At 47.0% G+C, this 24,967-nt stretch overlaps 1 protein-coding gene across 1 annotated transcript in view; it reads right to left on the reverse strand.

Annotated features, from left to right (window-relative positions):
* Positions 1–24,967, reverse strand: part of LRP6 (LDL receptor related protein 6) — a 280,419-nt gene that overhangs the window by 171,665 nt on the left and 83,787 nt on the right. The gene's annotated exons all lie outside the window — the stretch shown is intronic.

Raw genomic sequence — 24,967 nt, forward strand, 5'->3', positions numbered from 1 at the left:
AATGGAAACAAGAGTCAGCCAAAAGAGATAAATAAGGATCCCTATAGAAAAGGGCATGTAGTTCGGAGACATGCTCCTGGTGCAGCAGACAGCAACCAGAAAAGTCATTTTCAGGGACAGGTTCTTCAAAGAGGCATGCCAGAGCCTGCAGGACCAAGTTAAGGCCACAAGGAGACACACCCACCATACACACACACAACGGAGAGCAAATCTGCTTAACTGCCTGAAAGAAGCCATTCACATCCACCTGTGCCGCCAGGGAGGAGCCATTAATCCTGTCTCAGAAGCATACAAGGGTCACCACCTGAACCTTCAGGGAATTAGGTCAAGGCCTTGCTGCAAAAAAGTCCAAAATTGAGGGCAGGTCTGTGCACTATGGAGATAGCCCCTGCTCTGCACATCAGTGTTCAAAGACCCGCAAAACATACTGCAAGGAGGAAGAAGACCTGTGTACTCAGATTAAGACTGCAATGATGAAAGCTAAGTAGATAGAAGTTAAGTAGCCTCTCCATTTCACGCACCACCTTTCAAGGACCAAGCCATAAGCCTGAAGAGATCTGGATCTTCTATCAATATTGGCCCCTGCATTTGGAACCAGGGGGGACCCCTTGGCAACAGAACGAGGGTCCCCAAAAATCAGCATATTAGCTACACGTACCATGGAGCCAGGACCAATCCAGAGCCACTCGATTACAACAAGGGGATGTTTTGCCACCTTCTGGAGAACTTGACCAATCAAAGGACACAGAGAGAACATACAGGGACTCTTGCTCCAGCCAATGCTGGAAAAGGGCATCAATTTCTACAGAGTCTCATTAACTATACTAGGAATGGAGGAGTTCAGGCCTCGAGTGCCACAAATGAACCAGGTTTTCAGGATCTCTCTAACAAATATTCATATATAATATATCACAACAACTATGATAATCTCCAAACACTTTATTACATAAAGAGTTTATACTAAAAATATATCAAAATATGCAAACTCCTGCTTGCAGTAAAGATGTAAATGTAGCAGTCTCCCGGTGATTTATCCCCAACAGGGAATCCTTGTTGATCCACACTGCTGCAGTTGTATTGAAAGTCTTCACAGATCAGAAAACATACACCATATCATGTCTTCTTTAGGTAAACAACCATCCGAAGGCATGGAAAGTCCAAAGCTCTTGTGCACAGTCGGGCGCCAATGCACTATATCATTCCATAAAACAAGACACAGACTTGAACCCATGCCAAATACACTGCCGAGCCCACAGGGAGACTGCTGAGATACGTACATTCCATCTTACAGAGACTGTATTGGACATATGTTCTTGTGGAACAGTTGGGGTGTAGACAGTATTTGTTATGATATATTTACATGTAATGTTTTTTCTGCTACATTTACACTGTTACTGCAAGCAGGAGTTTGCGTATTTTGATATATTTTTAGTATAAGGTCTTTAAGTATATAATAAAGTGTTTGGAAATAGTTGTGATATACTTTATATGTTAGATGATTACAGTTATATTGCAATTTACCCATTTGATGTAATATTTATCAAATATTCATGAGAAAGATTTACATACAATGGTAGTAGTATCCATTCAGATCTCTCTCATGCAAGTTCACAAGGGATACCCTGAAAACTTGGTCTGTTTGCAGCACTCAAGGCCTAGACTCTTGTATCATTAACTATACAGTTCTAAATGCCCAGTCAGAAACAGTGTCAAGAATATGGGTGGATAATATATTTTGGCGTGCTCTCTGTATGCATGAATGCATGCATGTGTATGGATGTACTGTACATGATTATAAACACAAGCGTACAAATATGACAAGATAAGTACCTGAATGTAAGTCGCCTTGAGCTACAACTGGAAAAAGACACATGCTAAATTCAAATAGTCAATCTCATTCTAGGCCAACTAATAGCTCAGTGGTAGTAATATGCACCGCCAAGCAACAGATGCATTCTGGAGCCCTACTTCTGTTACTTAGAGCAGCTGGAGCTCTAACACCTGGTGACCCAGCTTAGGGTGTGAATTTCTGTTCCAGTGATTGGTCCAGATAGGAGGGAGCAGTGGGGTTCTTTAAAAACTTGGAGGAAAACCATCAAGTTACGTGCAGTGATGGTTTATAGCATTAAAATTCACAAACAGCAAAAAAAAAAAAAAAAAGTGGAGAGGAAAACCTGCACAGGGACAAAACTGAAAAAAAAAAAAAAAAAAGGAGAAGGTGCAACCAGGAATCTTTCACAATAAAGAAAACTCAGAGGGTCCGAGGTTGTGGCTCAAAAATCTGTTTATTAAAAATCCACACAAAAGCCAATAATGAACTAGCATAAACATCCATCCAAAGGTGAAGTGTCACAGGAGCAAACAAATGGACTCAAATATCCATCAAAAAAGAAAAACAACTGCACCTGACACAGATCTGTGTTTCGTTGGAAATGCCTGCTTCAGGAATCACGGGGTAGTTTATGACAAACACTAGGAGCTCCAATATCCAAACAGTTTGGTGCACTGACTGACGCCCCTTCCTACGATGTGCCCTTGACCAGTCAATTGTCTGGATAGGGAAACATACACCTAGACTGCGTAAATATGCCGCTACTACTGCTAGACATTTGGTGAATACGTTGGGTGCTAACATGAGGCCAAATGGCAGAACACGGTACTAGCAGCAGTGTTTCCCTATTCGAAATCTGAGATACCTTCTGTGACTGGGAAGTATCGAAATGTGGGTGTACAGGAATCCTTCAAGTCCAGAGAGCATAGTCATTCATTTTCCTAAATTGTGGGGAGAAGGACGCCCAGGGAAATCATCCTGAGCTTCTTTGACCAGGAATTTGTTCAAATCTAGGATGGGATGAAATCCCCCTGTCTTTTTGGGCTCAAGGAAGTACCTGGAATAGAAATCCCTCCCTTTCTTGCCTTGGTGACACAGGTTCGACTGCACTGGCCTGTAGAAGGGCGAAGATTTCCTCTACAAAGTACTTGCTTGTGGTGAGAGCTGGTGTAGCTCTTGGTGGACAATTTGGTGGTCGTTGATGCCAATGCAGACCATAACCAAGACAGACTATTTGAAGAACCCACTGGTCAAAGGTTACAAGGGGTCACCTGTGCCAGTAAAAATTCAGCCTCCCTCCTACCAGTAAGCCATCCGGAACAGTTAATAATGTGGCTATGCTCTCCTGGAGCCAGTCAAAAGCTTTCCCTTGTTTCGACTGTGGAGTCAACTGGGGCTTCTGAGGGCCGGACTGGTGGGGCCGCTGCTGGGCCTGTGGATTCTGGGCAGAGTGAGGTGATGGAAACCTACGCCTCAGAGTAGTAGGGTCACTGCCTTGGCCCACTCGAAAATCTCCTAGTAGAGGAGGCTGCAGCTGGAGATTGCAGAGACAGTGTTTGGATAGTATCTGTCGATGAACTCCTCTACCTTATCTCCAAATAGCTTGTCACCTCGGTAAGGAACATCCACCAAACTCTCCTGAACTGCTGAGTCTAGGTTACAGACACACAGCCATGAGAGTCTGTGCATCCCCACACCCATGGCGAGAATCTGGATGTTATAATCAAAAGAATCATATGTGCCCCTGGCTGGATACTTCCAACACCCTAGCTGCTTACTGGACAACTGATAAAACTCTGCGGCCTGCTCCTATAGGAGAAAAATCAGTAAAACTTAGTGCACTGCAGACCAAACACTGCATGTAAAGGCTCATGTAGAGCTGGTAGAACTCAATGCAGGCATTAAGCATAGAAGCCTGAAAAGCTGTACTCTCAAACGAGTTCAGTGTCCAAGCCTCCCTATCTGGGAGCATCGAGACACAAGTCCTGAACTCCTAGTTCATTTGAAGGTGGATTCAAACACCAGAGAGTGTTAAGGCAGCTGGGCCCTCTCAAATCTGTGAGCTTTCTGGATAAGATACTGCATATCCACCTTCTTAGGCATGACCTCCACAGAGAGGGGAGATTCCCAGTTCTTCAGTGCATCCTTAAGGATAAGGTGCAATGGTACTGTGATCCCTTCCTATGGAGGAGACTCGGACTAGGACAGTTAACATTTCTATCCTAGGCTCTTCCTCCATCTCTAACTTAATTGGGATGGCAGAAGCCCAATTAAAACCACGAAAGACACTCTGGTGGATATTTACATCTCTCTTGAGGTGGGGAGGGATCAGAGGGTATCCCATAAGACAACTCCTCCGAGAAGTAGTGTGGGTCCTCCTCCGAGTCCCATGAATGGTCCCCATTCAGACTCTTCACCATACTCAGATCTGGCTGCATGAACCATGCCCACGCCCCAAAGAGTGCAGAGGTACAGTCCTACTCTCAGACTCCGGAGAAGCTTCCTCTCCCGATGTCAACAGCAGAACTGTATGTGTTGATGTTGACACCCTTTGAGGCACCAGCATCAAGGATCTCGATGCCGGTGCACTCCCAGTGCATGTTAAAATCTTGGCAGCCATCGAGGTCAATGCTTCCGGAGCCGACGACAATACAGCAGCCTTTGAGTAGCCAAAACGTTTCTCCCGTTGGACCTGCTGCACCCTCAGTGTCCTCAACTGCATTTTTAAACAGAGAGAACAAGAGTTCAAAGCAGCCTATTTAAAGGGAGAAGCTGGCGTGTGACGCACAGGCGCCATTTTGAGAGAAGTCTAATAACTGAAAGTGAACCAATGCAAGAGAGAGAAAGCTTAATCTACAATGCATTCATTAATCAAATAAACTTTCATTTTTCCAGACCTCAAAGCAAAGTTCAACAACTGAAAACCTTAACAAGCAATATAAAACAGCGCATGTTCCTAACGAAGCCACATGGGTGAAATGGAGGCCCCGTCGGACTTTGAGCTAAGTGCTGCTGTTGTCTTTTTCTGGTGCTTATGCATGGAGTTTAACTCATTGCTTAGTAAGTACACATAGGTCTGAAGTGATATTTTGAAAGACGATTTAGCTTAACACATTAAGAAGTAATAAAGCCAACACAAGGAGTTTTTCCTAATGATAGAAACTTAACAATGGCATACAAAACTGTGCCATTGTAAACCTAGGATTTGTGTAAATAGGTTTCTGAGGGTTTTCTCCTTATAAAAGTAAAACATCATGATAGTCTAGGCAAGCTTACAATAGACTAGTGTTCACAAGTGTTCGTATAGATTTACCTTATTATCACACTAGTCATTCCTGCACAATTTTGGGTAGTGTTAATCACAGAACAAGAGTTAGCCCAAGGCACATGCACCAAGAGTGCAGGTCTGTCACAGAAATCACCAAATTATATTGGGTACACCTCTTGAAACCACCGGGGGTCTTCTAGGACATCAAGAATTGAATCATGGCCAAATTAAACTCCTTAATTGTGAGCCGAAAAAGGAGCACTGGTCAAATTGAAGTTGATGATCAGGCCTGAATGGGCCTAGCAGCTCGCAAAAAATAAAGGAAACTTTAAAAGTAAAAAAAACCTAGTGAAAATAAAGGGAAATTAAATAGGAAAAAGAATAAAAAATACTAGCTGAGAAAAGGAAAACTACTCACATGGGAAGGCACTGCAAAAGAGGGTGATACACACACTGAGAGAAGAACATAAAAAGCGTCCGCCCTGCTCTGCGGAAAAAATGAGACTGAGGGACCGTGGCAGGAAGGCACTAGTTCACGCGCAATGGGATGCTACTAAAAGTTCTTAGTCTTGCTTGTCAGCGTCCACACTGTGCTCAGTCAGTTAACATCATCTAGCTGTGAGAATGTGAAGGCCTGCTTGTCCTTAGAGAAAGAAGCTTCTATATCAATTACATTGATGAATTCAATATATGAAAACCAAATACACAGACACTTAATTATGACAATTTAATTAGGATATCTTGAGCTTGGAATAGAGATCAATATTATATATTAACTCATTTTTAATTACAAAATCCTCTGTTACCTAAAAATAAGCCTCCAGAAACAAGAACCAACATAAAAACCAAAGGAAAGACAACACACAGAACAGACCAACAATGGAGAAGTAAAGAGGGGGGGTACTCGCTCATCCAAGACTTGAGAACTTAATTTACTGGTTTCTAGGGAATGGGCATCTGTGCGAACTTCTGCAACAATTTTAAACAGATTGTGTAAATTTGACCCCCCCCCCCCCCCCCCCCCAAAAAAAAAAAATGTATGCCCATAGGCCTTGCAGGTAATATCTTGCAATTAAATTGCATACTGGCCAATCCAGTCTAACACATATACACATGAAATACAGGTCTAGATTTAGAAGCCACAAATTCTTATGGTCACATGATTATGCTTGCAAAGCACAAGGTCAATGGTTATTGGATGATTCCTGGAACACCCAGGAGAGCGGATTTAGTCTTTTAATTGTTTTATATTTTTTAAAAAAATAGCCCTTAACATACCAGAGACCACCAGTTTCTAGTGTTCGGCTTTTCATCATGCTTATTTTAAAAAGGAATTTTAATCTTGACAACATAAAAAGCCTACATAAAAAGTCAACAAGGTAAAATTATGTATCATACCTGATAATTTTCTTTCCATTAATCATAGCTGATCAATCCATAGACTGGTGGGTTGTGTCCATCTACCAGCAGGTGGAGATAGAGAGCAAACTTTTGCCTCCCTATATGTGGTCATGTGCTGCCGGAAACTCCTCAGTATGTCGATATCAAAGCTCCATCCGCAGGACTCAGCACTTAGAGAATTACACCCACGAAGGGACACTCTGCCCAGCTCACCACCGCCGAAACGGGGGAGGGGAATTAACCCAGCTCATCCCCACACAAGTGGGGGAGGGGAATCCGTCCAGCTCATCCCCGCAGAGCGGGGGAGGGACACCACACCCGCCGATGCGGGGGGATCTGGCTTATCCTGCAACCGCAACCGCGGGAGGAGCTGACTGACCCTAACACCGCCGAAGCGGGAGGGGTACAAAGCTGCCCTACAGCCGCACGAAGCGGGAGGGAGTGCCGGCAGAATTTAAATCTCAATCCAGCCCCGTAAAACGGAGGGGAGAGGAATGCAGCAGCTCACTGTAACACAAACTCGTCTCAACTCTTGAAGAATCCAAGTGAAAAAACTTGAACACGAAGTCTTTCTGAAGTAACTGAAGACTAAACTTGAACCTGAAATGCAACCAGAATAAAAACAGTACAGATATCTGGGAGGGGCTATGGATTGATCAGCTATGATTAATGGAAAGAAAATTATCAGGTATGATACATAATTTTACCTTCCATATCATCAAGCTGATCAATCCATAGACTGGTGGGATGTACCGAAGCAATACTCACCCAGGGCGGGACATTGAAATCCCTGACCTCAACACTGAAGCTCCAAACCGGGCCTCCGCCCGTGCAGCCACAGTCAAGCGGTAATGCTTGGAGAATGTATGAGCCGAAGCCCAAGTTGCCGCCTTGCATATCTCTTCCAAGGAGACGGACCCGGCCTCTGCCATCGAGGCCGCCTGAGCTCTAGTGGAGTGAGCCTTCAGCTGGAAAAGCGGCACCTTCCCCGCGGCCACATAAGCCGCTGCAATGGCTTCCTTGACCCATCTTGCCACTGTAGGCTTAGCAGCCTGCAGACCCTTACGAGGACCTGCAAACAGGACAAACAGATGATCCGATTTCCGGAACTCATTGGTCACTTCCAAGTATCTGATGATGACTCGTCTCACATCCAGATATTTAAGAGCAGAGTACTCCTCTGGGTAGTCCTCCCTACGAAAGGAAGGGAGACAGAGCTGCTGATTCACATGGAAGCGAGAAACAATCTTGGGCAGGAAGGAAGGCACTGTGCGAATAGTCACTCCTGCCTCAGTGAACTGCAGAAAGGGCTCTCGACATGAGAGTGCCTGGAGCTCGGAAACTCTTCTGGCTGAAGTGATAGCCACCAAAAAGACTGCTTTCAACGTCAGGTCTTTCAGAGATGCCCTCGACAAGGGTTCAAAGGCGGCTTCTGCAAGGCTCTTAGCACCAGGTTGAGATTCCACGCAGGCACCACTGAGCGCAGAGGAGGGCGCAGGTGATTAACTCCCTTGAGAAAACGTACCACATCTGGCTGCGAAGCCAGGGAAGCACCCTTCAGGCGGCCCCTGAAGCAAGCCAGAGCCGCTACCTGGACTTTAAGGGAACTGAGCGACAGGCCTTTCTCCAGACCTTCTTGCAGGAACGCCAACACTGAAGAAATTGGAGCAGTGAAGGGAGAAAGTGAGCCTGCTTCACACCACGCTGCAAATATACGCCAAACCCTGGCGTAAGCAGTAGAAGTAGAGCGCTTCCTCGCTCTCAGCATAGTGGCGATGACCTTGTCTGAGAAGCCCTTCTTTCTCAGACGCTGCCGCTCAATAGCCAGGCCGTAAGACCAAAGGGGGAGGGATCCTCCATCACCACGGGACCCTGATGTAACAGGCCCTGCTCCACTGGCAGCCGCAGAGGATCGTCGACTGAGAGCCTGATCAAGTCCGCATACCAGGGACGACTGGGCCAATCCGGACCCACCAGGATTACCCTGCCGGGATGCTTTGCCACCCGGTCTAGCACCCTGCCCAACATGGGCCAGGGCGGGAACACATAGAGAAGCTCTTGAGTCGGCCACTGTTGGAGAAGAGCATCTACTCCCAGGGATCGAGGGTCCCGTCCTCTGCTGAAAAAGCGCGGCACTTGGCAATTGGCCGATGACGCCATCAGATCTAGGCTCGGCTGGCCCCAGCGCTTCGTGATGTCCAAGAACGCCTGAGCAGATAGCTGCCACTCTCCGGGCTCCAAGGTATGGCGACTGAGAAAGTCCGCCTTGACATTCATGACTCCGGCAATGTGGACCGCTGACAGCTGCTCCAGGTTCGCTTCTGCCCACTGGCATAGATTCATAGCCTCCTTGGCTAGAGGAGCGCTCTTGGTACCTACCTGACGGTTGACATAGGCCACAGCCGTGGCATTGTCCGACAGGACCCGTACCGGCTTCAACACCAGTACCGGGATGAACTCCAAAAGCGCCAACCGAATGGCTCTGAGTTCCAGGAGGTTGATAGACCACTTTGCCTCTGCAGGAGACCAGAGCCCCTGCGCTGTCCTTCCCAAGCAGTGGGCTCCCCAGCCCGACAAAGAGGCGTCCGTCGTGACGACAATCCACTCCGGGGTCACCAGAGGCATTCCCGCAGACAACTTGTCTGTCTGCATCCACCAGCTCAGCGCCTTGCGCACTGCTGGGTCCAAGGGAAGGCGCACAGCATAATCCTCCGACATCGGAGTCCAGCGCTGCAGCAGAGATTGTTGTAGTGGTCTCATATGAGCCCTGGCCCAGGGCACTACTTCCATCGTGGCCGTCATAGAGCCCAACAGCTGCACATAGTCCCAAGCCCGAAGAGGAGAGGCTACTAGGAACTGGTCCACCTGAGCCTGAAGCTTGACAATCTGATTGTCTGGCAGGAACACTCTGCCCACTTGGGTGTCGAATCGAACTCCCAGATACTCCAGGGACTGAGTCGGGCGCAGCTGGCTTTTCTCCCAGTTGATGATCCATCCCAGGGAGCTCAAAAGAGCAACTACCCGGTCCACAGCTTTGCCGCACTCTGCATAAGAGGGGGCTCAGATCAACCAGTCGTCCAGATAAGGATGGACTTGTACTCCTTCCTTTCGCAGGAAGGCCGCGATGACCACCATTACTTTGGAAAAGGTCCGCGGAGCAGTAGCCAACCCGAACGGGAGGGCTCTGAACTGGAAGTGTCGGCCCAGGACTGCAAAACGCAGAAAGCGTTGATGAGGAGGCCAGATGGGAATATGCAAGTACGCTTCCTTGATGTCCAAGGATGCCAGGTACTCCCCTGCCTTCACTGCCGCTATAACAGAGCGGAGAGTCTCCATGCGAAAGTGCCGCACTTTCAAGGCCCGATTGACCCCTTTGAGGTCGAGGATAGGCCGGACAGAACCTCCTTTCTTTGGTACCACAAAGTAAATGGAGTAACGCCCCTTGCCAAGCTGACTTTCTGGCACCGGAACGACCGCACCCAGGCGGATCAGATTGTCCAAAGTCTGCTGCACTGCCACAGCTTTGACCGGAGACTTGCAGGGAGAGAGTACAAACCCGTCTCTTAAGGGTCGGCAGAACTCTAGCTTGTAGCCGTCTCTGATGACTTCCAGCACCCAAGCGTCTGAAGTTATTGTGGTCCACTCGCCCAGAAACGAGGACAGCCGTCCTCCAATCTGCACTGGGGCGTGGACCAAGGCCCCGACATTGGGTACGAGACCCTGGGGGAGGACCGGAGGGAGCACCTCCGGGACGGCGGTCTCTGCGAAAGGAATGCTGCTTGGGGGAGAAATTCCTCTTAAAGGAAGAGGGGGCAGAGGAACCCGACCTGCCCGGGCGGTACCGACGGGCTTCCTGAAACCGTCCTCTGGAGGTACCGGGACGAGTGCTAGCCCGAGCCCTGACCTCTGGTAACTTCTTGCCCTTAGACGTGCCAAGATCGGTCACGATTTTGTCCAGCTCGACCCCAAAGAGCAGCTTGCCTTTAAAAGGCAATCTAGCCAGGCGGGATTTAGAGGCGTGGTCAGCAGACCAATGTTTCAGCCAAAGCCACCGCCGCGCAGAGATTGTCTGAGCCATGCCTTTAGCTGAGGTCCTCAAGACATCATACAGCAAGTCTGCCAAATAGGCTAAGCCCGATTCCAGGGCCGGCCAATCAGCCCTCAAGGAATGATCCGAGGGGGAAGCCCGCTGCACCATAGTCAGGCATGCCCTGGCCACATAGGAGCCGCAAACTGAGGCCTGCAAACTTAAAGCAGCCGCCTCAAAGGACGACCTTAAGGCCGCCTCCAATCTTCTGTCTTGGGCGTCCTTTAGGGCCGTGCCACCTTCCACCGGCAACGCCGTTTTCTTAGTCACCGCAGTGATTAAAGAATCCACGGTAGGCCACAGATAGGCCTCACGTTCACTTTCAGTCAAAGGATAGAGGCGGGACATAGCCCTAGCCACTTTAAGGCTCGCTTCAGGGACATCCCATTGAGCCGAAATTAAGGTGTGCATGGCATCATGCACGTGGAAGGTTCTAGGCGGGCGCTTCGTCCCCAGCATAATGGCAGGGCCAACAGGGGCTGAGGGAGAGACGTCCTCCGGAGAGGAAATCTTCAAAGTGTCCATGGCCTGTATCAACAGGTTGGGCAAATCCTCTGAGCTAAAAAGCCGCGCTGCAGAGGGGTCATCCGCTCCATCCGAGCGGGGATCCGTCTCCTCCAAGGAATCCGCAAAGGACCGTTGGGAGAACTCAGATACGCTGCCCTCATCTACATCGGAGGAGACAAAGTCCTCCAAGGCCTGGGAATCAACCCGAGGGCGTTTACCTCTGGGAACCTCAACCTCTTTACCAGACGAGGGAGCAGGGGCAGCGTTTTGCATAAGGAAGGCCTGATGCAGCAGCAAAACAAACTCGGGGGAGAAACCCCCCAGACTGTGCACTTCCGCAGCCTGGGCTACAGCCCTAGACACACCCTCAACCGGCGCTCGCAAGAGCGGGGGAGAGACATGCTGCGCATCCAAAATGGCGTCCGGCGCGACACTCCGCGAAGGAGCCGCGCGGGAAGAACGGCGCTTAACTTTAGCCGCTTTTGTGCCATCGCCCAAATTAAGGGCGTTCATGGCATTAATGTCTCCAACCTCAAGGGCGGCCCAAGAAGAAGCCGTCCGAGCCGCGTGGCCGGCCAAGATGGCGGAGGCGAGGAGCGGGGGATGGGCGTTTATGGCGGGAAAAACTGCCACGCCGGAGGAAGGACCAGGACATTCATCAGTCACGAAACTGTCACCCAACAAGGGCGAACCAGGTTTTAAGACCCCCGCATCCCCTCTAGAAGCGCTCAAGCGATCCGGGGAGCGACTCTTTGCGCCCTCGCCCTCCGACGCCATATGCCACGAGGAGAAGAATCGGGGAACCCCCTGCCCGCTATAAAAAGGTAAAAATTACCTGCTTGCCGCTCCGAGCTGTAACGACCTGGTGTCCCAGTGAGTAGCTGCAATAAACGTTTAAATAAACGTCGAAATAAACGCCTTGAAGGACGTTCAAAATTTTTTTTTTTTTTTTAACGGAGCCAGCGGGAGGGGGGAGAAAAGGAGGGACCTGGCACCACCAGGTTTGCACTTGCTCAAAAGAGCCCTCAACCCCAGGCACTCAACAAAACCTAAGAATTAGGCTTGGAGGCCTAGCCAGAGCTGCTGCTGTGTGTGACCACCACTTGCTGAGATAGAGAACATACTGAGGAGTTTCCGGCAGCACATGACCACATATAGGGAGGCAAAAGTTTGCTCTCTATCTCCACCTGCTGGTAAATGGACACAACCCACCAGTCTATGGATTGATCAGCTTGATGATATGGAAAATTGAAATACTACCCATGACTACAGACAAAGTTTTACATGTTTTCCTTCTTCCTTGCTTCAAGCCCTGTAAAAGCTTAAGAAGCCATGAGCTCCCAGACTAGTTCTACAGAAAATTATGAACTTGGACACCTAGCACCTGGAAACACATCACAGCAATCTTCACCCTTTGCCTTTTCCCTGCTTGGGCCTCTTATTTTAATTAACTTTCTGTACCAAAAAGAAGGTATATTCCCTTTTAAGAGTTGGGCTTGAGCCAGACTGCTGTTATAGCTTGCATCATACAGGTTAACACCAGAGCAATACAGAGAGATCAGTATAAGGATGCTGTCAGGCTGCAGCAGTGGGGCACAGAAATGGCACCCCAAGCTCATAATCATCCACAGTGGTGACAAAATATATTTATTTATTTATTTTATTACATTTGTACCCCCACGCTTTCCCACATATTGCAGGCTCAATGCGGCTTACATAGTTAATACAATTACAATAGCAAAATCTTAGAGGAGAATATTATAAGCAGTGAAAGTGAGGTTTTCAGAATGAGAATGTTGAGTATGTAAAGGTAAACAAAGGTAGGATAAGCAGAAGGAGGGCCAGGAAGCTGACACACGAAATGGCAGACAGGTATTCACTCTTTGTCACTCGCCAATGCCTCACAAGTCTCTTACAATGTTCACTTGCTATACAACTATCATGTCTTATAATGTTTGTTATGTTACTGTCATGTTTTATCATTATCATGTAACTCAAGATCCTTCTGTAATACCATATGTCAATTCTCTACACATTTCAACCATTCATGATGTATTGTAAGCCACATTGAGCCTGCAAAGAGGTGGGAAAATGTGGGATACAAATGCAATAAAATAAAAAATAAATACTAGCAGGTGTCAGGGGGACTTCACTGTATTCAAGGAGTCTGCTGTACTGTTCCCTTGAAGCAGGTTTACCTATTGCCCTGCCAGTGGGGGGGGGGGGCTGATTCATTATCACACTTTCAATAGTGAGGGCCAGGCAAGATTTGCAGAACTCCAAGGAACCTTCCTGTCCCTTAGTGCTTGAAAACAACACTGAAGCACCTCCTCTCCACTGGCATCAATGCAGTTAGCGGACTCCCACTCAGCATAGAGAGAACAGTGGTCAGCAGCTTACAATAGTTGCTCACCTTGCCAGCAGCGACCAAAGACTTCACTGACCCCATGTTCCTTTGCCACTGCACAATCCTCTTTTCTTCATTTATTAGGATCTATTTACCGCCTTTTTGAAGGAATTCACTCAAGGCAATGTAGCATTTCATGTTTTAGTTTCAAATGTGCAGGTGTGGCTTCTGAAAATGAAACTCCATGAGCACAGATGGACAGATTGGCCAGCCTTTGACAACAGGCACTTTTCGCTTTGGCAAAACAAATTACAAAATCACAAAACCCTGCTTGAACAGCAGGCTACTATGCTGCTGCATTCCTGTCCTCTTATGCTTAGATCTTCACCACCAGCCCAAAAGTCCTATCTCAAATTTGCTCAGAGCAGATAAAATGATCACATGTGAAATATATTGTCACCTCCTTGGAAATAACTGAAGAGAATAGGAATTTTTGAAGGTGAAAAGGGGATATAGGTAGTTTAGCTTTGTCATCACCCCCTTGTGATGGGGAAGTAACGTTAGGGACAGAAATTATTTGATTTTTTTTTTTTAATGTTTTTATTAATAAGAGTAACAGACTTCCATCTTACAACCATTTTTCCGCTCATGGTTATATCCTGTTATAAAATTGGAGTCAGTCTTAATAAACTGGTTTTAGCCACATTTAATGTGTTTACTTCTAAGGGGACTTATGTTCTCCTGCACTTTGCAGAATTTGTCCAGAATTCTGCATTGGGATAATGAAGTAGCAGCAGCACCTGGGCTGGCTTACTCTTCTGTTCTCCTCGTCCACCCCCACCAGCATATGTATGCAGCCCCCAGCACGACCAATGCATGCATTCCTAACCCCCCCCCCCCCCCCCCCCTCTTCTCATCACGGTCCTTCCATGGAGCCCCTGCACAACACTGATCAGAAGCAGGAAGAGGGGTTGTGTGTCAAGCCACATCCTTTTATTCTGCCTGGTGCAGAATGCAAAATTTGGTTCAAAATTTTGCATTCAGCAGCAAAGCAGCAGAGGAGGATAATGTGGTCTGAAGTGCAGCCCCTCCCATCTTACCATTCTATTTGTGAAATTATGGTCAATTTGCTGAATTTGTTGAATCCCTAAGATTTTACATCTTCAGTAGTCAGGATTCAGACCAGGTGATGGTTGTTATAATTTAGCTGCAGCTTTAGTAACATAGCAGATAAACACCTGAATGGTCCATCTAGTCTGCTCAACATTCACACTTATCAAGTCACAATTAAACCAACAAACAATGCAGTATACAATATGTATACTTGAGCACTGTCCTTACGTCAGGTTTACAGTATTTTGAATAGCGGTCAAATTGTCCTACTGGTATATTTGGACTTGGCATCTTCATTTGATTAGGTTAGCTACTGCAGTCAGTCAGTTTGGTGATGTAGTATCGAAATAGTTTGTCTTTTTTTGGATCGCACCTTTGTAGTTTCAGTTTCAGCAGTGGCACTGGTTCTGACCTGTGGAGTGGGGTATCACCACTGACTATCCTGCAGAAGTTCCTTGATGCAACCTCTACCTGAGTCTTGGGAACATCAGCTAATTTTGAATATTTTTAAGACTACAGCCAGCCATGCTGGTCATCCATCATTAGTCCCAGTTTTACTGGGTCACCCAGTAACGGCGGTAGATACCTTTATTTATTTAGGATTCTCAACTGTCTTTTGTCAAACGGGTGTCCCATGTAGTAAAGAAGGGATTTATGTGCTGCATCAGTTAAGATCATTGAGATCGCTTTTTGATGAGCCTGCTTTACATACATTTTATTCACTGTTAATTCCCAGATTCAATACAGCAACATGGATCATGCTAGTATTTCACCTAATACAAAGTAGCTGCAGATGTTGCAGAATACGGTAGGGTGCGTAGATATGATCACATGACCCTTTATATATGTATTTTCACTGGCTTCAGTCATTGGTTTCCTGTGCAAAAGTTTAATTTGCTGATACTTGGCCCACAGAGCATATTACAAGACATTTTCATCTTATCTGGCAGCTATGACAATACCACGTGTGCTGGGAAGAACTTTACAGTCCCTATTGGCTCAAAGAATGATTCCTTCACTTTCTAGAGTTATTGGGAGATTATCTATTCTGCTGCTTTCTTTTGGGCAATTCCAGCTCTTCTAGATGTTAAGTGGTGCTCCAACCTTTTAAGATGGTATGGGATGGGGAGGGGAGAATGTGGGAGGAGTCACAAAGCCACCAGGGCCTTGTTTGCTTGGTGCTTTCTCCTTTCCGACAGCTCCAGAGCAGTCGTAAAATCAGGATTGATTTTACGGCTGCTCTGTAGTTGTACATCGCCAGGAATGCTCATTAAATACTAATGAGCCGATTGTAATACATTTGCATAGGGTTTCACGTTAGAGCCATGGAAAACTCCTTTGTGCATTACTGGCTAAATAGCTTTTGATTAAGCTGGGTACAACCAATCTAAAAGCAAACATGGACAGTAAAATTGTGTATCATAGTAACATAGTAGATGACGGCAGAAAAAGACCTGCACGGTCCATCCAGTCTGCCCAACAAGATAACTCATATTTGCTGCTTTTTATGTATACCCTACTTTGATTTGTACCCGTGCTCTTCAGGGCACAGACCGTATAAGTCTGCCCAGCACTATCCCCGCCTCCCAACCACCTGCCCCTCCTTCCAACCACCGGCTCTGGCACAGACCGTATAAGTCTGCCCAGCACTATCCTCACCTCCCAACCATCAGCCCTGCCTCCCAACCACCAACTCTGGTACAGACCGTACAAGTCTGTCCAGCACTATCCCCGTCCCAACCACCAGTCCCCGCTGCCCACCACCGGCTCTGGCACAGACCGTACAAGTCTGTCCAGCACTATCCCTGCCTCCCAACCACCAGCCCCGCCTCCCGATCCTGACTAAGCTCCTGAGGATCCATTCCTTCGGCACAGGATTCCTTTATGCTTATCCCACGCATGTTTGAATTCCGTTACCGTTTTCATTTCCACCACCTCCCGCGGGAGGGCATTCCAAGCATCCACTACTCTCCGTGAAAAAATACTTCCTGACATTTTTCTTGAGTCTGCCCCCTTTCAATCTCATTTCATGTCCTCTCATTCTACCACCTTCCCATCTCCGGAAAAGGTTCGTTTGCGGATTAATACCTTTCAAATATTTGAACGTCTATATCATATCACCCCTGTTTCTCCTTTCCTCCAGAGTATACATGTTTAGTTCAGCAAGTCTCTCCTCATACGTCTTGTAACGCAAATCCCATACCATTCTCGTAGCTTTTCTTTGCACCGCTTCAATTCTTTTTACATCCTTAACAAGATACGGCCTCCAAAACTGAACACAATACTCCAGGTGGGGCCTCACCAACGACTTATACAGGGGCATCAACACCCCCTTTCTTCTGCTGGTCACACCTCTCTCTATACAGCCTAACAACCCTCTAGCTATGGCCACCGCCTTGTCACACTGTTTCGTCGCCTTCAAATCCTCAGATACTATCAGGGCCTTTGGGGTGGGGGGGGGGGGGGGGTTGGAACGTGAGCAAGAAGAAAAATGGGGTGGGGGAAGGGTTGGAACATGATCAAGGAGAAAGCTGAGACACAGGTACAGGGATAGCTGGTGGGAGAGTGGGAGGCAGTTGAAGCCAGTTAGTGTAGTCTCTGTTTCCCCTTCCTCGTGCAGTTGTCATCACCACTCACTCAAAACAAAGCAGATAAACCTATGAGCTGCTGCATCACATTGTTCTTTATAGCTGGTAGCATTTCAATTTAATCTCACTTATAATTTCAAACATACCAACTTGAGCAGCATACGGATGTACAGAGGAAGTATAACGACAGAATAACTTTTCATAGGTAGACTAGTAATTTGTTTATAAATCGTAATCAGTGTGTCATTTGAAGGAGCTGGTTAAAGGGGCACCCTAGCACTGTTATATTCATGCAGAGATTTTTTTTCTTCCTCGTAATGGGCCACTAAAACAGACACGTTATGAGAATCAGGTACTCAACATTCAGAGTTTCTATCAATTTATTTATTTACTTATTTATTATATTTTATATCCCACATTAAACATGAATCAGATTGAAACCTGGGAGCATTTAAAATCTTTTTTTTCCTGTGCCTACATTAAAAAAAAAAAAAAGATGGCATGTAGGAATTTGCTCCTTTTGTTTTATGGATTGCAGTGGTATATTATAAAAATGCACTTGCCTTCTTTTTTTTTGTTTTTTTTAATACTACCATTTCACAGAGACATCCTATATAATAAAATGCACCTCCAACGTTCTGAAGCCGAGAAAGTGAAGCCTTCAAGCATTCCTGCAACATTCCGGAACTATGTGTCATCAGTTGAGGAGATGGAGCCTTACAGAGCGCACGAATGCTTCAAGGCTTGAAGGCTTCACTTTCTCGGCTTCAGAACGTTGGAGGTGCTCAGAGCTTTTCTGTAGCACATGGGGGGAATTTAATATATATTGATTAAAGTGGAGGAGTGGCTGGAGGGGGGGGCAGGGGAGAGAGGAGAATTGCTGGGTGGCTGGAGGGGGAGGCAGGGGACACAGGAGAATTGCTGGGTGGCTGGAGTGGGGGCAGAAAGAGATTCGCTGGGTGGCTGTAGGTGGGCAAGGGAAAAAGAAGAATCGCTGGGTGGCTGGAGGGGGGGGGGGCAGGGGAGAGAGGAGAATCGCTGGGTGGCTGGAGGGGGGGCAGAGGAGAGAGGAGAATCGCTGAGTGGCTGGAGGGGGGGCAGGGAACAGAGGAGACTCACTGGGTGGCTGGCGGGGTGCAGGGGAGAGAAGAGCATCGGTGGGTGGCTGGAGGGGGGCAAGGGAAAAAGTAGAATCGCTGGGTGGCTGGAGGGGGAAGTAGGGGAGAGAGGAGAACCGCTGGGTGGCTGGAGGGGTGACAGAGGCGAGACACTCGCTCCCAGCAGTCTCACTCTCTCTCGGTCACACACACACACTCGCACATTCACTCTCTCACACAGTCAATCTCACACATACTCTCTCAAACATACACACTCCGAGGAAAACCTTTCTAGCGTCCGTTTCATTTGTGTCAGAAACGGGCCTGTTTTACAAGTATTCAATAATGAGGGAAGGGCTTCCTTCACGCAGAAGTTCTATCCAGTGTCAGTCTAAATGTGCCAACATTGTCCAGTTCAGCACACTATTAGCCGCCAAGTTTATACAAAGTTAACTATGTTCAGTGGAAAATAAATCTGTCTCAGGCTGCTTGCTACGAATACTCTATCACTGTTTCATTATTGCTACCAAGTATTAAATATTAAGGGCATTTGCTATAAACTTTGCTTTAATTCGTTTATCCAGTCCTTACATGCACATGGTTTTGCTTTTTAAACCCAAAGGTGAATTCTAAGGGCGGGGGGGGGGGTGGGGGGGAAGGTCATCAAGGTGACTGCAGCACAGCAAGGGCTGGGTGGGCCAACATGGAAGAGAGTGCTCGCAGCTGGGATGGGTGGGGATGGGTTACATTCCTCACAGTGACGGGTTAGATTCTGTCCCCGTGCAACTCTCTATATCAGTGGAGCATGAAGAAGCCGCATCTTTATGATGGGGGAATTCTACAGAAAAAGTTACAAATAAAGAGAGCAGAATTTAAAACTGTTGTAAGATTAAAAAAAGTTTTGTACACACTATATATATATTTATTTGCACAGAATTCCCCCATGAGTGTATGTTGTAATATGTCTTGGCCACCAACTTAATAAAGCATGAAATAAGTTGAATGTATTAATATATTAACATATTGTAAAAAGATTATATTTGTGATAAAATCACTTACCCCTGTTTACTAAGCTGCGCTAGCAGCTGCCGTGCATTAATGCCGACACAGCCCATTCACTTTGGGCTGTATTAGCAGTGCTGCGCAGCTTAGTAAACAGTTAATGACAACAGCTGATAATTATAAAGTTGCCTAATAGGATGTAAAAAAGCATCTTTTGCCTCTGCTGTCTGACTTTTGTAATGGTTTTGTTTATTCCAAGAGGCAAAATAATGAACAAACCACAAGAAAGTGTGCAATAAACCATGACCCACGGATTTCACCCCACTTGAAGCTAGTTGAGAAACATCAACAATTTGCATTATTGTGCAACCAATTTGAAAGGAAAATTATGTAATCACAATTTAATAAGGAACTGGACAACAAAGTTCTCAACAATACAATTGTGTTTAGTGATCTACTTTACCAGGCAAGGAACTTTTATTTCCAAGTGCTGTTTTACAGTTGAAACAACTACATAAATAATTCGCTTGCAAATTAGAAGTGAAATTACTAAGGAGAAATTAGGTCTTACCTGATAATCTTCTTTTCTCTTTAGTCAGAGACACTATTCAGCATGAATGGATATTATCCCTTCCTACCAGCAGGTGGAGGTAGAGAAAAAACTAACTCTGCCAGTAACATCACTGGTATATGCTGTGGTGCCCCCTGGAAGATTCCAATATGCATCTGCACAAGCAGCAGAAGGCGTAATGCACCCATGCCCCCAATCATCACTGCAGCTTCAATGATAATCAAGCGAGCATAACACCAGAGTAGCACTCGATACCCTGCATAAACCAGGATATATCAGATCACAGGAACCCTGTGCTGCTGCCAACCAATCAGTCTTTTTTTCTTGTACATCGGGGGGAAAAAAAAAGCCCACAACACTGAAAGGAAGAACATAGCACAAGTAGAAGCCTGGGCCGAGGTCTACTATAGGGACAACCCTCTTAGGAGGTGCACCGAACTGTCCAACCAGGACAGACTTAGCCTCGCCTTGGAAAGAAAAGGCAAAGAGCACTGGAAATCCTGCAAGACCAGCGTCCACTGGGTCAGCAGAGCCTGTTAAAGAGGTTGCATGTGCACACTCGCCCACCTCCAACGTTGTGCTCACAGAACATAGAAGCTGCAAAAAAATGTGAACCAGGAGCTTGCACAGCTGGCACACCTGCAACCGGAACTTCGCCTTCACTCCTACGGAAAAAGGACCATTCCCTTGGCCATGTTGAAGTGGACCCCAAGATACTCTAGGGTCTGAGATGCAACCAGATGGACAGGTTCACCACCCAGCCTAGCAACTCTAGAAGGGAAATGACCCAAGATGTTGCCATGCTGACTTCCAGAGCCAAATTGGCCTGAATCAGCCAGTTGTCTAGGTAGGGATAGACCTGGATGCCCTGATGATGGAGGTAGGCTGCCGCCACCACCACCATTACCTTGGAAAAGATCCAGGGAACTGTAGCCAGACCAAAAGGCAAGGCTCAAAACTGAAAATGCTGGCCCAATACATAAAAGCCCAGACCTCTCTTGTGCTGAGAGGCAATGGGAATGGAAAAATTATGTTCTTACCTGATAAATTTTCTTTCCTTTAATCATACCAGACCAGTCCAGAGTAATGGGTTGTGTCCATCTACCAGCGGAAGGAGACAGAGAAAACAGCTCCAAGGAGACAGAGAAAATAGCTCCAAGTAAACCGCCCCTTAAGGGTATTCGTGCAGCCTGGAATGTTCAATATTTTGAATAGCCAAGTAATGGTGCTCTTAAGTCTAGAAGAAAACACAGTTAATACCAAACAGACAAACTCTTGGAGCCAATATGCAAAACCTCACTGTTCCTGCTTGGCCAAAGGCAACTGCAACCTCCCCTCACAGTAAAGTAAGTGGGAGGGAATGGTCCATACTGAGCTTGCCCAAGCACACAGAGATCTACCCCTGAATCCAGGGAAAGAACTCCATGATCCCAAGTAACAGGAGTCACACAGAGCTGGCACAAGAACAAGTGGCAGGAGATTGAATAGAGAAGATGAAGTAGGCAGTGCTGTAGGACATCCCACCATAGAAGCGTCGTGGAACAGCCAGGGATACCTAAAGCAAACAACACTCTGACAGACTTTAGCCATGGAGGGCATCTGGACTGGTCTGGTATGATTAAAGGAAAGAAAATTATCAAGTATGAACATAATTTTTCCTTCTTTTTCATCTATACCAAACCAGTCCAGACTAATGGGATTTAGCAAAGCAGTTTCCCAAAAGGGGGGGGGGGGGGGGGGGGGGGGGGATAAAAGAAGAATGCAGAAGGTTGAAAAATCAACAAAGCTATACACACAGCAAAAACTGATCAGCAGAAAAGGATCTGAACATCCAAACCACCGGCCTACCAAAATAGAACAGAGTTAGACGCTAGAAAAGAAACTGAAGCCGAAGGACGTAAAACAAAAGGCCTCCCCACTTGGAAGGAAGGCAACAGTCATATCCGAGCAACAAGGAGAAGAACTGTATCTCCTAGACCAGGATCCACTTCTCTGAACCCTGGCAGGACAAAGACTAACTCCCAAACCTGTCGGTCTGCCTTGAGTCAAGATGGTTGGATGAAGTGACCTTAACAAGTACTAGGAGTATGCAACCCCAACCAGTGCGCCACACTTCATAGAAGAAAAGAAGCAAGGCCCAGGAACCACCCAGACCCGCGCCTAGTGAAAGAATCAAACTTCACAGAATAAGAAGAGACTCCAGAGTCAAGAGAACCAACTAACTGGAGCGCTAGTCTCTCCAGGAGAACCATGAAGAAAAGGGCAGCAGCATACCAGGGTACAACTGTAGAAAGAGAGTACTCCTCAACCAGCTTGCTCTGGACTTAGGGATGAAAGAACAGAGCCAAGAGAACAAAAGGAGACAAAAAGAAAGAGTCGAGAGCCACACTGTGGAGAAAAGACCCCCAAGGTGCCAAGTAGCCACAAAAGGAGCAGAGACAAATTCAAACTCCAACAATGGAGAAGCTTCTCGCCAGCCACCAAGAGGCTACGGCAAGAAAAGGTGCCACAGGAATGGTAGCTAACAGGAGACAAGACAGCCTTGTCTAGCAATCTAAACTGCGGTATGCCACAGCTGCCGAGAAGTTACTGTATCCAACCTGCAGAAAAGAGCTGGGGTTCACCAACAAGGTGAAACAGTGCCCAACAGGTAAAGGTGAAAATGCACCCTACACTGAGACCTGCAGAGAAAGAACTACACTCAACATGTGACAATGGAGCTGCGTTCAACATGCAGAGATAAAAGGTTGCAGAATAAGCAGCGAAGGAACTTCACTCAACATGCCGTGATAGAGCTGTCCTCAACATGCAGCTATGGAGCTAAAGCAAACCTGGAACTGTGGAACTCTGCCCAACATGCGGCGATGGAGCCATGCCCACCATGGAACGGTGGAACTGCATGGAACAATGAAGCTGGCTCAACATGCAGCGATGAAGCTGCGCTCCACAAGCAAAATGCATAGATGGAGCCCCGGGGAACAGCCAGAGAAGAAGGTGCTGCCAGGAGGCCAACAAGAAAGGAGCACAACTTGTGGAAATGCAGACCTGGCGCTGCACTCCCCTGGCCCAGAGGGACTAAAACTACAAGAAAAGAAAGCCCCATGCCCCAAGAGACACTCTCGTCCCCCAAGTGGTCTCTGAGCAACAATGACCACCCTCCTAGGAAACAGACATGGAGCAGCAGTCAACGTAGAGAAAGAACTCCCGCCAAGAGGGAGGTAAACACCACAGATCTGGAATCATCAGATCATAGGAAGCAAAATGCAGCCATAAGGCAGTGAGGAAGAAACAACTCTTGCCAGGCCAGGAACAAAGAGGAAGCTGGCCACTAACACCAAACCGAGGAAAAACCAGCTAATGGAGAGTCAAACTCCAGACCTAGAACAGAGCCACCTCCCTGCAGAAAAGTAGAGAAAAGTGCAGAGCTAAGAGGCGATAATCCAGATGCACAGCAGGATAATCCTGCTCAGCAGGAAAGAGCTGCGCCCCTTACAAAAAAGGAAGGAGTGCCAAATGTGCCAGGAGAGAGGCGCCTGAAACTAGAAAAGGCAAAATCCGCCTGTGCCAGGCTAAAACTCCTGCCCAAAAGCAAGGAAGAGCTGTGGCAAACTAGTCCTAAAAAGGCACATTGCCGTAAAGAGACAATGAACTGAGTCCAAGCAAAAGACTGGCAAGAATGGCGTTCCCTAGGGTACTCAGAAGAGGGATCTGAGCTAGCAGTTGCACACCAAGAGCGACTCAGACCCCCGCCAGAAGGAAAGTACCCTGAAGACAAAGCAGAGCAGACAGGAGGGATCCATGGGGACAAGAGAACCAGAACCTCCCTAAGGAAGGGAGGAAAAGCTGCTGCCAAAACAAGAATCAAATAGCAGGGGTGTCTCAAGCAAGATGCCTGAAGCAGCAGAGACCGGACGGTCTGAAAAAGAACTGACCAACAGCCGTGTAAGGCTGACAGGAATTAAAAAATAACCCTGGAATAAAAAGACCGAGCCTGCACCCAAATGGAGCCAGCGAGAGACTTCCCCCACTTTGGAAATGGCAGACTAAGACCTCCAAACCGCAAAGGTACAAGTTCCAGCAACGGGGCCACCCTCTGAACCAGCCGCCGTCTAGGACCATGAAGAGGAGAAAAACAACTGATTTTCGTGATCCAGACACGAGCCATGCCCCACAACAAAATAAAATCAAAGCAACTGGAACCAGCTCGGAAGGGTCCAAGATCAGAATCAGATGCCATCCAGCGAAATTCAAAGAAACTTTGCAAGCGGCCCCCTAGAATACATTGCCAAAGGTGGGAAAATAAATCAGGTAACAGGTAAGAGAAAGAAGGAAAAACAAAGTTTCTTCTTTTTTTTTTTTTTTTTAAACAATCTTCTTCACTAGTGACAGGAATAAAGGTTTACCTCAGAGGCAGAAAAAGAAGGAAAAACAAAGTTTCTTCTTGTTCCTTCCTTTTTTTTTTTTTTTTTGTAAACAGCTTTCTTCACTAGTGACAGGAATAAATAAAGGCTTCTTACCTCAGAGGCAGAAATTCAGATATACCTATCACCACAGAAGAGGAGAACCCCCACAGGGGAGACAAGTTACTCCATGCCACAATCAACCATCACCCTGCTAGAAAGATAGGTAGGGGAGGGGAGGGAACCAGGGTCACTGGATATTACCCTAGCTGGCAGATGAGGAACTCAGGACCACTGAGTATCATCTAAAACTAGCCCCAACAGGGCTACCAGCGTAACCCTGGCTCCGTCACCAGAAGAATCTGAGCCAGGAGCTACCAGCCAGCAATCCAGAGCAGCTGCACGATCCGTCCACCATCCGCTAGGAGACAGAGAAAATACTGAACATTCCAGGCTGCACGATACCCTTAAGAGGCGGTTCACTTACAACTATTTTCTCTGTCTCCTTCCGCTGGTAGATGGACACAACCCATTAGTCTGGACTGGTCTGATATAGATGACAAGGAAATAAAGATAGGCCTCTGTGAGGTCCAAAGAGGTCAGGAACTCTCCCAGCCGCATGGAAGCGATGACTGAGTGCAAAGTTTCCATTCAGAAATGCTGGACTCTCAGACAAGTGTTCACACCTTTGAGATCTAAGATGGGACGGAAGGTGCCGCCTTTCTTTGGGGCCACAAAATAAATGGCGTAGCACC

The sequence above is a fragment of the Microcaecilia unicolor genome, chromosome 9 (assembly GCF_901765095.1).
Source record: "Microcaecilia unicolor chromosome 9, aMicUni1.1, whole genome shotgun sequence".
Classification (NCBI taxonomy): Eukaryota; Metazoa; Chordata; class Amphibia; order Gymnophiona; family Siphonopidae; genus Microcaecilia; species Microcaecilia unicolor.